The sequence below is a fragment of the Zonotrichia albicollis genome, chromosome 14 (genome assembly GCF_047830755.1).
Source record: "Zonotrichia albicollis isolate bZonAlb1 chromosome 14, bZonAlb1.hap1, whole genome shotgun sequence".
In the NCBI taxonomy this organism is placed as follows: domain Eukaryota; kingdom Metazoa; phylum Chordata; class Aves; order Passeriformes; family Passerellidae; genus Zonotrichia; species Zonotrichia albicollis.
Window position 1 is genome coordinate 7456163 of NC_133832.1, and position 15947 is coordinate 7472109.

The following is a 15947-nucleotide window of genomic DNA, read 5'->3' on the forward strand; positions in this document are numbered from 1 at the left end:
TAAAAGTGCAATTTTTTCCTGAATTATTAAAAATAAAAAAGAAAAAGAGAGAGAGAGAAAGAGAAAACTCGCAAAACTCACCACTGAATCACAGTCACTTTTTCATTTGTTTCTGATCAAGTTGATACTGTCTTTTCATTGTAGTCCCCTATGGGTACTTTCTTCTATAGAGCATAGCACTCTTTTTCTTCTACCAAAATTGTATTGTGTCTTGTTTAGAGAGAGCCTTTGTCCTTAGTATCAGGAGGAAAAGAGAAGGTTTCATTTCATCTTTGTAGGATTGCCATAAAAAAAAGTCAAAAGAAAAAAAAACATGACTGCAGAAACCCTGAAAAAGACAAAAGAAGTGAGAACTACCTCATAAGAGATATTTCATTGACATTAGTGTACTTTTACTATAATTTTACTGTTACAATTCTAGGTAATACAACATATTTTCCTTGGCAACTTTTTTTACCCTCATTTAATTACATTTAAAACCTTTGACTTGTTAATAAATAAATAAGTGTTAAAGGAAATAAAGATCTCCTTTCTGTAAATTCTTTTCATTAGGCACAGAATAATTTATTTACACTTCAGATTTGCTACTTGAGTGTACTGCTGCATGTAAACTAGGTAAGCATGACTCTCTCAATTGTGAAGTCAGAAATTACTCAAAACTATTTCAAACTAAATTGAAACTCAATAGAAATGTCTATATTGGCACCTAAAGGCTTAATAATCCTGTGTTGTGTGGGTGAGTCTTTCTAGTAGAAATGTATACACTGTTTTCAAAGCAACAATGGTGGGTTTTTTACTTTTAATTTGTATTAGATTTTATATAGTAAGCCACCGTACTGGAAAATATTTAATCAAATTATATACAAATGTGTTGGTCCATCTTTTCAAATCACATATTTTAAGTCATAAAGAGCATTACTATATTATCATACATATGGGGTAAGTCTTTTTAAAAAACTGTGCCTCTTAAAGGCAAGACTATATAAAAAAAATGCTGACATTACACAGGATTCAGTGGGGTTTTCTCCCTTTACAAGGAGGTTTCCAAGCTGTTGACACTATAAGTAAGAACTGCCATATAGGAGATGAAAAACAAGATATAATTTACTCCAGACCTTTCCGGTCCTTTCCAGAAATTTATGCATTTTCTGGAAAAAACTGCCTCCTCTCCAGATAGCCAGAAAAATCATCATCCATTCAGGATGTTTTCTCAGCTTGCCCCATACAGTTCTCTCCTTCTCTTTCACCTTAGATTAATGACATTCTTCTAAGTCCGTCTCCCTTCAAGTCTGTTCTGTATTTCCTCTGTCTCCTGGGTCAAAGTCTCCTTGGTCAGGCTCCACAAACATCACCCATCTGTGCTGTGATTGCAGCTGTCAGCTCCTTCCACAGCCCTTCCGGGCAGGGCAGGGCAGAGCCTTCCACCCTGCCCCAACCAAGCATCCTCCTCTGTCCAGAGGAGTGTCAGCCAAAGTGTGACCGTGTTCACAGGGGTCTTAGGATGAAGGAAAAGATGAGGATCTGAATCCATGTTTCAGAAGGCTGATTTATTATTTTATTATATATATTACATTAAAACTATACTAAAAGAATAGAAGAAAATATTTCATCAGAAAACTAGCTAAGAATAGAGAAAGAAAGAATAAATAACAAAATCTTGTGGCTCAGAGAGTCCAAGCCAGCTGACTGTGATTGGCCATTAATTACAAACAGCCACAGGAGACCAATCACAGATGCACCTGTTTCATTCCACAGAAGCAGATAATCATTGTTTACATTTTGTTCCTGAGGCCTCTCAGCTTCTCAGGAGGAAAAATCCTAAAGAAAAGATTTTTCATAAAAGATGTCTGTGACACCAAAGTTTCAGTATGCCAGTTTAGAAGACAGACATTTAATTTTGTTCGTGATAAAATTCAGATGTTATGGATTAGGCTTGTTTTTGCAGTTATTTAGAAAAGCTGCTTCCAAATCAGGCTTTACCATTTCATGAACTGAGCAGTTGTAATGAGTATGTCCCTCACAAACTGAAGAATGCATTTGGGTTTTTTTCTCCCTTCAAGGATTTGATTTTCCATGCTTTGCATTTTATATCACAACTGGAAACTACACACAATATAAAGTTCTAAATGCTGGTGTTTGAACTCAGCTATGAGGCCACATCCACCACAGTTTTAAATTCCATGTGTTTTTTATAAATATGGAAATATGTTATTGAAAGAGCCATAAAGAAAAGGCAATTTTAGATAATCATACATCTTGAGTCTCTGAAGAGTTTTTGTAAAAGAGGGACGTATTGACAAGGATTAAGGATGTCCTTTTTATTCTGCCTCTCTCAAACTTGTAGCATACCATTTTTATCAGCCATTCAATAAGCTAAAAATTGTAGTGAAATGGTGGACTGTTGCAAAGATCATTTGTTCTAAAATAATTATTTTCCTATTGTATTATAACTGTGCAGCTTTGAACTTGTTGTAAGTTAGGCAGAAACAAATGGAAAAAAATAATCATTTCTACATTGTGCATGCAATGGCATATGCAGGAGCACACTGTCAGACACAAAAACATTTATTTTAAAAAATTCAATGGCACAGTAGCACAGAAAAACTTGTCATATGCAAATGCTTCTTTGACAGAGAAATCTATCACAGATAATCCAGCGCAGTGTAAGTTTAGAACCATCCTGTTGAAATACTTATCAACAGGGCATTCAAAATAGGCAGCTTACATTTTTTCCTGATTATTAGCAATGGGATTACAAACATCTCAGTGGGCAGAAAATGTTTGCATGTTCCGCTTATAAAACTAAAAATCAGATAAGAAATTCAGAAGGGTACAGATTCCTAAATCCTCAAAGTTCTGGCATTGCACAGACAGAATTCACATTCAGGCCCTTGCAAGCCAGATGCTTTAGAATATGTTGCAGTTTGCCAGCCCTTTAAACCACTGATAAAAGCTGTAATATTACTGAAGAATCTGTCCATATGTTGAAGTGGTTTTGCATCTAGAGAAGGACTAATACACAGACTTATTTTTGTTCACAGATTAATATGCTTTGCTGAGTCTGGGCTACAATGGTGTGATGAACAGAAAATACTTTGAAAGCTTCCAGTGTCTTATCCAATAGGTTTTATTTAAGAGAACATAGCTAGAGTAAAGACTATTATAAAAATTAATTCCTGACATTTCAGTTCCATAAATTGAAATAATAGTCTTTTGAGTATTCTTAACAATTCTTCAGAAACCTAGAGGGTTTTGCCTGCAGAGACAAAACATCTACCATTTTAATATAGTAAACTTTCCTTAGAAACCATATCCTTTGTATTTTTAAATACATTGTATGGCTTCCATTTACTATCAATCCACAGCCTGGTATGAAAAGAACAGCAGTCACAGCATTTAACACTCTGAAAATAGGGGAGTTAATTTTATGAAGAAAAAATATAGTTCTACTGAATTTCATTTACAACATATCCCACACAAATTCCAAGTGTAAATCATCAGAAAATAATTGGAATGGATTTGCATACAAATGGCCTAAAGCATTAATTCACATTTTTAAATGTGAATTAAAAATGCATCACAACAAAGGAACCAATACTCCTAAACACAGATTTACCATTTGCCTTAGCATTATACTTGCCTGCTGTGTTCAGATTAATTAGATCTTTATCTCAAGCAAATTCAAAGGATGTTAAGTATGTAAATTAATTTTCTGAAACAGCCCAACATAACTAAAGGCCTCAGCCACCCATTGTGTCAAATCAGAAAAGAGGGAAAAGGCAACAAAAGAAAAATCAAGGCCCAATCAGTTCCTTATGCTGGGAACAGAAAGCTGATCCTTAACTCACAGCAAGTTTTTGCAAGTGCTGTATCAGCTGTTCTGCATTCCTTGCTTCTGACCTCTGTGGTGGTGACACAGCTCACAGAGCTCATCACTGAGAGGGGCAGGGGCTCTGAGTTATGGGGTTCTACTGCAAATTCCCAAATCCTAAACACTGTTGTTTGAGAGGAAGGTCAACAAAACTGAGAAAATTAAGTCTGGCTCTTTTTATACAGAAAATGTGTCCTTTGAGCTTCAGTCACATCCCCAAAGTGACTCTTTTGACCTCTTAGCTCAGGTGCTGCTGCAGGAATGGATTGCTCTTGGTTCCCTGCAGCTCCTCCTCACCTGAGCAGCCTCTGCTGCTCCCAGAGGCACACACAGTTTGGAAAGGCAGTAATGGGCATTTGGCTGCTACAAAACCTCCCTATGAGCAAGGAGAGGATGCACAAACCTCTGCTGCACCTTCAGGCATTGCTGGGAGCACTCTGTTGGGAGAATGCATTCACCCACACCAAAAGCACCAGCAGCAAAGTCTGGCACCACTGGGACAGCACAGACTGGGCAGGTAACTGAATATCCAGCAATTGCAAGTGCATTCAGGAACATCACCATATATGCAACTAGAATTTCTAAGCAATGCTTTTTTAAATCAGTTAATTACTAAAAATAAAAATGTCCAATTAATTGGAAGGTATTTTCAATTTACCCGGAAGAATCTTCCTTCCTAAAGAGAACAGATCTGTTGAGAATCCTTAAATTCCTCATGCTCCCCATCTAAATTTACTAACACTGAAATGATACAACAAAACGGTTAGCTTTGCAGTCATTTTAAAATAATACATTGTTAATAATCTTATTATTAAAGACATCAGGGCTCAACCTTTCAGCACTGTGCTACAACTTTACTTTGACAAACCTCACCCAGTCCACAGTCACCATTTCCCACCACATGCTAGAGTCCACCTTCTCTCCTCTTCTGATGACACGTGAATTCATGCTGTAAGGTAGTTAACAAAATAATCCATTATAAATAATGCCTGCACCTACACTCAGAGGGGACACATCATTAAATTCTGTGAAACAAAACATTTCTTGAAGACGAGAAGGACAAACACTGTTCACAGAACACAGGAGCTGTAGCCTTTCCTCAGTTATTTAGAATTACAGGAGCAGTACCCCCAGCAGGCTGAATATCCAGTGAACATGCCCACAGAAAAGCACATTTTGTGTGGCACTAACTCAGTTCAGGAGCACTGACTTGGTCAGGGTCACTTCCTGGCATTTTGGCTAAGGTCAGGCATGGTTTAATTGTCACACTTCAGCTCAGGAAAGAGCACCCGAGCAACGGTAACTTTATAATCTGCATCTCCTGGAGGAAGGGAAGATGTTTCTGTGGGTGATCTCACTGATTATCGCCTTGAACACAAGAATTCTACCTAGCTATCAATCTATTCAGACTTTCCCAGAAATAAGTAATGGGTAGAAGGAAACACAGTCCTTTACACAGATTGTGTTTGTTTCCAGCTAAGCTGAAGCACCAAATATTTATAAAATGTGCTAGACAAAGACCTTGTGCTACAGGAGGAAAATCAAGCATGTCTCACTGTGTTCCATCCCCTAATAAATCCTTGTAAAGTTATAAACAGCTTTCACACATTTAATTGACCATGTACAAAATTTTCACCTCAATAACAAAAGGTAACTTCTTGTGGGGAGAAAAAAGCATTGAGCATGCTGCAGTGCAGTAGTTTGAAAAATGTTGTGTGAAGACATGAAATAGCTGTACAAGAAAGCAGGAGTGTGTCACAATGCTTTAGTTTCAAGACCTCCTTCAGTGCTGGAATAATGACAGAACTCACTGGGGCTGAACAAAGGTTCAAGATACAGATCTAGTAAATGTCTTATGTAGAAAAAAAGGGAAAAAAGATTTCAAGTTACAATTTACTAGAACAGTACAGAGAAGTGTAAAGTATCTCTAACTAAAATTCAGACTGTCAGCATAGAGTTTTATGGATGCTTACCACAAATATCAGTGACAGAAAGTCCAGAGTTTCTCTTTTTGACATGTAAAAAGTTAAGAAACATAAAAATTATTGTAATTTTGAGTATGTGAAAAGCTGCATTTCAGTAGGATACCTGTGGAAACATGGCTGGGGGTAAAACTGCAGGAAACTGAGAAGTTTTATTCTCATGTTAACAGAAGTTACAGTGGTACAGAAAGCATAGAATAAAATACAGCTGCTTCTCCCTGGATGGAAGGGGGTTGGATGTTCCACGATGATTCCCCATAAAACTGCAGCACTGATGAGAGGGAGGGAACAGAGGAGTGGTGACACCATGGTCAGGCTCTGGAATCCTTGCAGGAGGGGAACTCGATGGTACTTTGCAGGTGATAAACCCCAAACCACCTGTCAGCCAAGGGAGAGAGAAAATGCCCTGCAGCTGAAGAACACCTGTGGTGAAATTGTTCTCTCCAGAGGAAATTGGGTGACTACAGCACTATTGTAATATTAACACACACACCCCCTCCCAAAGTACACACCCCAAGGTATGACCACCCTCACTGGGCATCTGCTCTAGATTTTATTGACTCTGTCTTTACAAACAAAGTGAGAGGATTTTACACCAATCAGCAACAAAGGCATGTATGATTAGTCCTCCTAATCATAAACACCTCCTAAACATAAACAAATAGTAAAGTCAAGAAGAAAGTAAAGTGAAGAATGGGAGAAAAGTCAGGGAAGACACCATTGTAAATACTGGGATCAATCACCAGGCTGAACCTGCCCCCTGTGCACACGTTTCTTGGGGATTAGAGCCTCTCTGTGCATTGCTCTGAATATATTTTTGCAGTCAGATACCATCACCAGCAATCCTCAAGCCTTAACCTGGCACAATTTGACATTAATAGAAGCTGTTCTTCCATAAATGTGAGAGTGAGTCCTTCACAAGAGCTGGCAGGTGCCCGCAGCAGGGAACATCCTGAATAAAGGCTCACTGAGGGGTCTCCCTTGTGCTGTTGGTGTGTCCCTGAAAATGTCATCTGAACCACCCTGTGATCCAGCAGAAGTGGTCACTGAGGGTCCCTCTGGTGGGACATGGACAGGCTGGTCAAGTACAAAGGTCTTGACCGTCCTGGGGCACTGGCAGACAAATCAAACCCTGAGGGTCAAGGAAATCTCCCCTTTTCACATGACAGAATCATAACAACTTCATTACAAATCTTAGATTGTTCAGCTGTCTCTTATTTCTGACAATTACACACAGTGTATAAATGGTTAATGAGTGAAAAAATTATAGTTAACTTGAAGAAAAATAGACTGGTTATTTGCAAATAAAAATAAATCAATCTTACAGAAGAAAGAAAATAATTACAATCTAGTTGCACCTAGATGGTAACTGCTGGATTTTGTGGCAACTGCTTCAAAATATCTACTTTTATATTCAACAGATATTGAATCCTCTTCTCTATTCTGAACATTTCAAAAGGAATAGGAAAAGAAAGCCTGTGGGTTCAGGTGTTTGCCTGAGAGATGAATATCTAAATCATTTTGACTGAGACAGGAATTTACTAGCAAAATCTTGAAAATGAGCAGAACTTTATTTTCCTTTGCCTTCCATGTTTTGGCATCATAAAAGTCCACCTCATCAGAGTGCAGAATTTTCCACTTTGCTCCTGCAAGCATAAGTTGTCCCATTCTCAGAACAGCTCCCCAAAGTCTGTTTTTGAGCCTACCCACAATTAGACTTACTGAAGCTTCTAATAATAAGAGGAAAGAAGAAAAATAATTGCATTCCATTTATTTCTAGTTTATTTTAAGGCAAGATGGTTGCTGATTTTTATGCAGTAATATTTACTAAACATAGTCAATACCATTTTCATTACTCTATCAACAAGATAAATTCCAGGGAATATTCAATGGTGGGCAAAAGCAATGCTACATGTTCTATTATAGCCAACAATATCCAGCTCTGTAAATTGTCCTTTATTGCAGCTATTACTGGATTATGGAAATCTTATTACTAATTGATTATTAACTCAGAATAATGTAATATGTTTCCAGAGAATGCCAAGCAGCCTGCAAACTCAATGCTAAATCAATACTTATTTCTTACCTGTTCCATTCATCATCTTCAATTCCCCCTACCAAAAGCAAATGGCTAAAATAGATTATTTCTAGCAGTAGAAGAGACTAAATAAATCCATATAAGAGTAAATAAAAAGAACTGGAGAACAGAGAACTAGTCATAATTTTAAACTAGAACAGGTAGGAGAATGCAATCATTTAAATATATTTATTTCAGCTAGGCTTCACTCCTTTTAAATAGCAGGGGTTTGTTTTATCTAAGTCTGATTTTACTCCTTCAAGTGTTTGAAGATGTTAAAATATAAGCTAATATGCAGTACATTACCCGGGAGTTTTTTTTTCCTTAGTCCCTACATATTAAGGGAAAACTTTTGGGGACACTTAATTTTCCTATCCTGAGTTTGAAAAGAGGTTACCCCAAAGCTTGTGTGAAACTAAAAAACCCCAGTTCAAGGATATGAACACTGGAACTCATTTTACAGTTAAAAGAGATTCTCTTAGTCCACCTTTTTAATCTGGGCAGCACAGATTTTAGTTCTGGATTTTTTTGTCTCTGCATCCTCCTTGGTGTTGGGGAAATCATGTGTAATTAGCCAGGGTCCACTCAGCACAAGAGAAAAAGGCATCAAAGTAACAGATGACAGCAGCCAGCTGAAGTCAGTGCATCTATATTGATCCTCTGAAGCCTGCCCTAGATACCTGCTCTTCATTCCACAGTCTCAGCTCAGGAATAATGCTTTTCTTTGACTGCAGAATAGTTTCCAGTATTCATAAATTCAACTCTTTCCCTCCACAACAATTGTCAAAACACACTTTTATAATGCCTCCTTATAAAAAAACCAAAACTTAGAAAATTAAGTTCAAAAGGGAATAATTCAGTGTTTCTAACCATAGTTACACATACCAGCATTAATAAAACAGGAGGATATGGTAGAACCAATATTGCTCCCGAACATACAAGGATAATAAATAAATAAATACATTTAGAAATATCTATTAAACAGACATTTAAATGTAAGTGTTTGCAAATTGAATCTCTGGGCTGTTCTACCTTCAAAAGACCACAGGTAGGAAGGGTTTTATCCTCATCTTGGTATAGTGCTGCCATCAGCAGGGGTCACTGCCCACAGACTCTACCACCGCATGCAGGTAATTGCCCCCCACTATGGTTCAGAAAATGGTTCAGTTTTGGGGGTAGAATGACAGCCAAATAAGTAACCTGAATCACTTTGTGAGAACCTGGTTCAGGAGAGATTTTAAGGAATTTTGCACAGCAAATCTGAGAGAAAGGGTCAATATTCAGCAGTTGAGGATGTCCTCTTCATGTAACTGAATTACAAAGTGGCTTTACTACTTCAGGCCCAGAATTATCACAAGTGAACAGTCTGTAAAAATGTGTGTGTCCCAAGTAACTCTACCTCAACTCTTCAATGATATATGAAAATTGCTTTAAAAATTTTTTTTCCTGCTCAGGGTTTAAAGAAAATGGCCCTTATTTGAAAAGTTCCTAGTGAAAAAAGGACAGAAAAATGAGAGAGATTTTTCTGCCATGAAAAATGTGGCAAAAAAATTACTAGGAAGTAATAGATTATTAGAAGGTAATAAGATATCTGCAACTTGAAATGAAGACCATCTGAATTCTTGGAATGACTGAGTCTCTTAAGCTGAAATAAACTCCTCCTAAGTACAGCTTCATGCATGAGCATTAAATAAGTCAGCTACTCCTGTAGAAGTAAGTGCAGTTTAAGTAGATACTATGTTTTACCAAATTTTATGCACTGACAGTAGGTTCATGAAGGTCAGCTTCAGCCTAGGGAAATCTAACTCCCTAGGCTCCCCTCAGGATAATTTGGAACATTGAAAGTTGGCCTCCAGCTTTGAATTGCTTTCACACTAACGAGCTGGAGAGACAGACACTGAATGAGCGAGAGGCTTGAAAAATTCATGTTGTGAGCAGCAGAATAGTCCACAAAGAGCTGCAGGACACTGACCTAACTGAGGGCAGCTTTTTGCAAATGGATCTGTTTGCAGGGTGCAGATGTGATGTGCTGGCTGGATTCCTGTGGATGACCTGAATGCCATTAACAAACTTGCAAGAACACGAGCAGAGAGGAACAACTGCAAAGCTTAGCCACTAATCAAGGAGCCTAATTAGATAAAGTGTTAATCCCCACATCTGTCTGCAGATGACAGACAAGAAAGGCTAAGCTTTGTGAGAACTCAGAGCAGGTTCCTAAGCTAGATCTCTGCATCCTTAACAAATCCATAACAGTACTCCCACAGCCATACACAGATGTAAAGCAGCCTCAGAACTGTGTCCTTTGCACAGAAAATGAAGTTGCAACAGTCTTGCTGCTGTAGGAACACATCAAAATGACTCAGCTGCCTCTCTAAGCCTCACCAGCTGATTAATTCTCTTAGATAAGCTCTCAAGACTGTCTGAAGTACTAAATTAGGTTAAATACAAATGATGATGTGGTGCCTCTAGCCACACTGAAATGATGTCAGGAAGGTCTTTATCCTCACTGAATATGACTTGATATTTATACATGAGAAATTGGAATTGATATTCCATTTTCTGGAGGATGCAAAGGAGAGAAAAGTAAGAAATTTCAGCTGTGGGGGAGACTTTGGCTTCCTATGATGTCCCAAAAAGACAAAGAAGTATTTTCTTGGTCAGTGGGTGCTCTCCGCACTGCCCATGAGAGTGGAGCTTGGAGGATGCGCTCACACAGAGCCAGCTTTGGTTCTTTAGCTAATGAGGGTGAAAGGGATCAAGCACAAAGCAAGAGTGCTAAAGGCATCTTCTCACAGGATGTAGTGTTACACCCCTATCAAACATGATCCCTCCCAATTTTGTGGGATTGTGGGCTAATGCTTTACATCATAAGTCAGGCTCTCAGCCTAAACTGTCAAACACCAAGTACAGCAAACACACTGGCAATCTTGTCTGGTAATTTTTGGTGGAATCCAGAAGCATGGGGATATCTACACCATAGTTAAGTTTTTTTTCCATTTGTGAGTGGTGACTTCTACAGCTTAGGAGGCTACAAATTCATGCAAATTCTTGGGGAGCTTTCAAATTTCTGAAAGCTAGACAAGACATGGAAGTTATACATAGTGCATATTTTTAATTTCATATTTTATCTTTGTGCACTTTTAACCTAGAGAGCTATGGGACATTGCAAAGGTCTACATAACACTAAGTTTGCAAGTTATTTTGGTAAGTAGCTCATGTTTTTATAGTCAAATAAATAATAATAAATAGAAGCTATTTAATAAAGCATTTTGGTTTACACTACAAATTATGAATACCTTTTTCTGAGTTCATGCCTATTTAGAAGATTAAAAGTAAAACTGCTTTAGAGCTATCTTTCAGCAGACTTGACACTTTTAGTGTATGGTATTTTACAGGCACTCACAGCAAGCAAAAAAAATATCATATTTTAGCACCACTTGAAAATAGAATTCTTCCATTCTATCTTTATGCAAATTTCAATTCTGCAAAATATATTACACACTAGAATTTTGTTTAGCAAAACGGTATTTCACAATCTCAAGTCCAATAATAACTGTATACTTACTATGAAAAGTGTTTCTTTCAGCTTTTGAGGATCACTGGAATATAAGGATAGCTTCTCTGCTTGTTAATCTTTAGCAGGTTTCTCCTGAACTGTGAATTGAATTGAAAGAGCATGAAGCCCCATGAGCAAATGATCTGAAAATATTTAACATTTGCTTCCAAAAGCACGTACTGATACAGCATTTTATTATCATGGAACTTGTCAAAACATTGGAGTCGTGCTAAGAGTAAAGCAAAGGATAAACATTCAAAACAACATTCACTATTACAGACAAATTTGGCACAGCCCCATAGCCCATGGCAGAGCACCCACTCTACCGTAAGACCTCAAGGTCTGCTCAAAGAGGGTCCCCCAGTTCCTCTCCACAATCCACAAAGGCAAATGGCCATGTCCAAAGACAATAAACTTCACCTTCCATAAAAAAGAATTGATCATTCCTCACAGTTTTTCACTGACTGAAAGGAAGCCTAAGCAATTTGCCTGTATTAGACACTTTGACAGCTACAGTAGGTAAATCACATCAGCAGTTTTATGTATGATGGGGAAAACCATAAATTGCTTGAAAACCCTGGCCTAAAAAATACCTTCCCAAGGACTACACAACTTCACACAGTGACTCAATCAATTGACCAATTTAAACCCAACTTCACACTTGGGTAAAACATTCAAAACTGATTTTCATTTAAATATGTTTACTGTGACTATTCCTTTGCCCTTGCCACTGTGACTGGATATGTTAATACTTTTAGTGTGAGAAATTCCCTTACTTTCAATTTGCTCTTTATATTGTCAAGAGAGGATAATAGCATAGGCTCTTCTACATTATCAGGAATTCACACCTCCCCTCAAAAAAAAAAAAAACAAAACCCAAAATGAGACAAAAATAAAGGTTGAGAGAAATCCCAGTCTGGTACTTCATCTAACCTAAGTCAAGACTGTACAAAGAGCTACAGGTACAAAATTGGTGTTACTTTTTATGTGGAAGATCGTGGGCAGCATAGTTCAGCGTGGAAAGTAAAGGGGAATGTCCAGATCTGACTGGCATTTCCCATATTATCTTGACAAATACACTGGATTGTGAAGATATTTTGCCTCACAAAAGAAATAGCAGAAGCCAAATGGGATCAAACGCACGGGACTCTGGAAAAGTGTTAATGGACATAAAAACATAAGAAAGTTGCCTAAAAATTCCAAAAACCTACAGGCTCAGAAAGAATGCAATACTAAAGCTGAATGAAGGCCAGTACAGCAAAAATATCCCCCTGATGTCTAAAGAGCCTTAATCATGGAATTCAGCATTAACACTGAAGCAATCATTGAAGCTCTACTCAGATAACAGACAGATCAAAACTAGAAAAGTTCTGACCTTCTTCCTGTTAGAATTTGTTCACCCCTAATTGAACCACTTTTTTTTTTTCCTTCCTATAAGCAAAGAACCATTTGTCATTGAGATGAAATTCCTTTCCAAAAAAGCCCAAGGGACAACCTTCCCCCAACCCCAAAACCCACTTTTTTCCTGACCTTTACAAAGATAGCTTGAATGAAGGAGATGAAGTAATTGCAACCCTTACAGAAAGTAATAATGTAAACCTTAACAGCAATCAAGTTTATTCATACAAGTCCTTCCTCTAATTGTTCCCCAGCACAGCCTTGGATTATATCCAGCTGAAAGCTGAATTAAATACATATATTATTGGCATCACTACATAACAAATAGTGTGGAAAAGATGTGCAGTTTCTGCTTTATATCCAAAACTAATGCAAACCAATTAGAATCTTTTAATTATGGTTGAGCAAACCTGAACACACATGAGTAAGCATTATTATTCAATTTGGTCCCCTTCTCACCCTATTGATGCTCATTTAAATTTCAAAAATATCTATTCTTTCCCAAAGTCTATTTTACATGCGCACCACAGTAAAGTTAAAAAAAAAAAACAAAAAAAACCCCACCAAACCAAACCATACAACAATCTGGAACAGAAGTTTCTGACTATTCACAAGTCAAAATAATCATTTACACACCCAATGATCTTTCTGGCCAGCTTTTGTTGAGCTTTGGGGCCAGGAATAGATTCCATGAGGTAACTGTTCAGGAGCAAGATCTAAACATGGGGACACTGCAGCAAAAGTCACATTTAGCCCAGATACCTGTACTGGATTTGGTGACTGGTTTGGAGACAATCTTTGTGTTCTGTGACAGAACATTATGGTTTTGTGCTAATTCCCAGTTGATATTTGGCACCTTGGGATCACTGCAAAGCAGAGCACAAGATCCTGTTCCTTCCATACCCATGCACAGTGCTCAGAATCCCATTTGATTTTCTAGTTCCAACCTCCCTACCCAGGCAGGGACACTGTCTACTAGGAGATCTTTAAAGTCCTTTGCAACCCAAATCATTCTATCATTCTATGATTAAGAGTGCTTTACTTCTCTTCAGAGCAACACAGGATCCGGGAGAGTTTTTCATGAAGCAGCAGCAGAATAAGTTTTTTGCTATGCAGAGCAACATCCTGAAATCTCTGAGAATATAGCTTTTAGGGATGGACTCTAAAAAAAGATAACTTTCCAACCAAGGAAAAATAAAAAAAAAACACATAACATCATCCTTAAATAACATTATGGCTATATGCTTATTATACATATCACAAATTGCTATGCATAGTCCCAGATGTCATAGACATTCAAAATATTATTGTATTATGCCTAACTTTCAAATTTAAAAATGTCACAGGGACAGCTATAACTACTTCATAATACAGGGAAGTATGTGCTAATATTTGAGAATTAACAGAGTAGTACAGATGTCATCTCTTTAAAATAAGAGATCTAGAAATCCTTAAATTTGCTATGATTTTTTGTTAAAAGGTTAATTTAAACATGCAGCTGGCTAGTAGTTACATAACAGGAAAAAAAAAGCACCAGACTCAATTTTTACCCAATACACAAAACCAATGACTTAACCTAACTGCAGTGCTGTATAAAAATAATTATGTGGTCAAGGGTATCACAGAAAAAGGATTTAAATAATGATGTTTTGGCAAAATTACTATGCTATTTTGAAAGGTTTTGTTCTACTTTAAGTCATTATAGAAATTACAGCAGCCATTTCAGTTAGTCCAGCTTGTGGGCCACAGAGTGCCTCTCTTAATAACCCAGAGACAGAATGAGATTTATGATCCTATGTACAGGTCCAGAGAGATTTGTTTTAGCAATCTGATCCACTGGGAAGTAATCAAAAGTACCTCATCTCTAACATTTAGTGATGTAAGCTCCGTTCCTGGTATCCAGAGGCCATAAAGCATCCCCAAAGCCACTGGGGAACAGTGACAAGAACACTGTGTCAAAGCATTTGTGTACTTCTGTCAGTCATGACTGTCTGCACCACAAAAAAAGCATTTATACCCACATTTCCTTGCTAAACTGTCAAAGACTTCCCTAATAATATTTTATGTAAAATATTTTATTAGAAAGTCATCTCTTAATGAAGTCAATATTATGTTCATGGACAGATAGAAAAGTTCTTTTAACATTATCGGTCTGGAGACCAGCAGTCAATGTCGCAGGAAATAATTCAAACACAGAATCATGTTTTCTTCCTGTGGGGAGGAATTAAGGACCATTGCACTGTCATGAGTCAATCTATCTCCTGGTACACAGCCTGCATTATTCCAACTACCAGCTACTGATCTGAATCCAACACATCCTGCACAACCGTCAGCAGAAATGAAGGTTTGATTTTCCAAGATACCTGAACTTGTAGCTCTGCTGTTTTCAGGGACTGGAAGCACTTCTTTATGGCAGCCAACTGCACAGAAGTGCTGCAGAACACAGATTTTTATTGGAAAGCAATATATAAAAATTATGACCAGTGAGGAAGGTTTTGCAGTCTATGATTGCAGTGCATCACACCTGGTCTCCAAATAAACTTCAGCAGAGTGTCAGCCACACTCCATCAACTCAAAAGGGACTGGATCCTTGCAGTGCTCCAGACATGACCCATTCATATCAACATGGCTGATGCAGAAGGTAAACTCACATTAGCACTGCCAATTAACTGCTAACTACAGCTCAGATGAGCATTAACTTGTTCAAATATTTAGCAATTTAAAGTTAAACAGTTGCAGTGGTCAGGATAGGCTGCTCAAATATAGCAGAAACAAAGGAATGGTCTCCAGTGACAAGAACATTCTTAATGACTTCTCTTCTTGAATTTCCCCATCTCACTCTACCATTCCACTTGACAGGTCTTCTCTTTGGATCTGTTTTGTGTTGAGAAGAACTTGCATCTTTTTTGCTTGGAGCAATCAAGAAGAAATACGATTCAAGTTATGGAGCTTTGTATCAGTAATATAGCTGAAAACTCCCTTTATACCTGTTTAGATTATCTAACTAAGGTAATAAAAATACCATTTAATCCTAAAAAAAATATTTTTCCTATGTATATAATC

General features: G+C 37.6%; 1 long non-coding RNA gene across 8 annotated transcripts in view; it reads right to left on the reverse strand.

Moving 5' to 3' along the window:
• Positions 1-15947, reverse strand: part of LOC106629284 (uncharacterized) — a 154715-nt gene that overhangs the window by 45160 nt on the left and 93608 nt on the right. For 5 of the 8 annotated variants that reach the window (XR_012582704.1, XR_012582707.1, XR_012582708.1 and 2 more), the window contains exons 2-3: positions 11496-11584; positions 82-233 (exon numbers count right to left, since the gene is read on the reverse strand). This is a non-coding gene — a long non-coding RNA (uncharacterized LOC106629284). Of the gene's footprint in view, positions 1-81; positions 329-11495; positions 11585-15947 lie in introns of all 8 variants that reach the window. The other 3 variants (XR_012582706.1, XR_012582705.1, XR_012582703.1) reach the window with 2 other exon arrangements.